Genomic DNA, 1,225 nt, shown 5'->3' with positions numbered 1-1,225 from the left:
AGGGTAAAGAGAGGGGGGTTAAGTTTATCCGATATCTATCTAGTGAATATGTATTATTATTGATCCGACATCGTTAGTTGACTTTCTTGAGGTGAGAGGGATGCAGCCTCAGAGGGGTGATGGTGGGGGGGGGGGTAGAGGGAAAGGAAGGAGGAAGGTAGGGGAGGCCTTACCCCACCGACGAGAGGGTCGGGCACGGCACTCGCACGTGCTTGACCGGGGAGCGCGCACGGCAGAAGGCTCCTTCACCAGTCAACTCCTTGTTGCAGTTGAAGAGAAAGGAGAGTGAGCGCGGAGTCGAAAGGGCCTTTACGAGGGGCCTTTCTGAGGGCGCTGGTCGTCGTAAATAGCCCGAACGAGAGGGTCGCCGTCCAGTCATGCATCTGCCTGCTTTTGTCTCTCATCCGCTCGCCTTTTGCAACACGTGGATCAATATGTTGCATTGTGTACGAGATCGCGCCCGCCCAGCCCGCCTCGGGAGTGTATTGTGACGAAGCCCGGCGTCGCTGACCGTAGAGTTCTGGACGGCGCTGGCGTAAACGGAGGTCGACAGGAGCATTGTTCGAAGAAAATTATGGTTAGATATACTTGGGTACTTGTGGGTATTATACTCATGGAGACGGCATAACTCTTCAAGGACGCCGCTCGTTATTCGACAAGAGATGATGCAGTCCGTAGCTGTCCGTGCTATTACCGCAAAACATCATCATTAAGGTTACAGTGACGCGAGGACGAGGGTCATTATCGTCATTACCACCAAGGGGCCAGCGCGGACGGCGGCCACGCTCCTGATGGCTCCTGGTGATAATGGCCAGTCCCTAGTAATGCAAGTCGTGATGGTCGTCCCTCTTGCTTATCAGATGCGATCTGTTATAACGGGTATGACGGTGCAGTTACTAGGAAGTCCTTCTAGTGACGGAGTAATAGCCGTGCTCGCCGCTATCCGTCTTGTGCTAAGTGTTTTCGAGCGAATTGCCGGCGCAGGGCCAGTCGCTAAGCACCGCCCGCGCCCTCGGAAATTACCCGCCGCCGCCTGGCTAATCGGGCGGCGATGACAGTAATAAGGAGAGCGCCGCCGCGCCTCGACGTCGTCCCAAGGGCGGCCTCGAGGGGCGGCGCCGCTGGGAGGAGGCGGGGGGGGGGGGAGTGCCTCGCGTGTCCTTTTCTTCGTTTGGTTGGGCGGCATGGGGGGCGGGCGAGAAGACGGGCTTGCTTGTGTTCACGG

Source organism: Penaeus monodon, chromosome 31, assembly GCF_015228065.2.
Source record: "Penaeus monodon isolate SGIC_2016 chromosome 31, NSTDA_Pmon_1, whole genome shotgun sequence".
Taxonomy (NCBI): Eukaryota; Metazoa; Arthropoda; class Malacostraca; order Decapoda; family Penaeidae; genus Penaeus; species Penaeus monodon.
Note: the sequence above shows the minus strand (reverse complement) of the source record.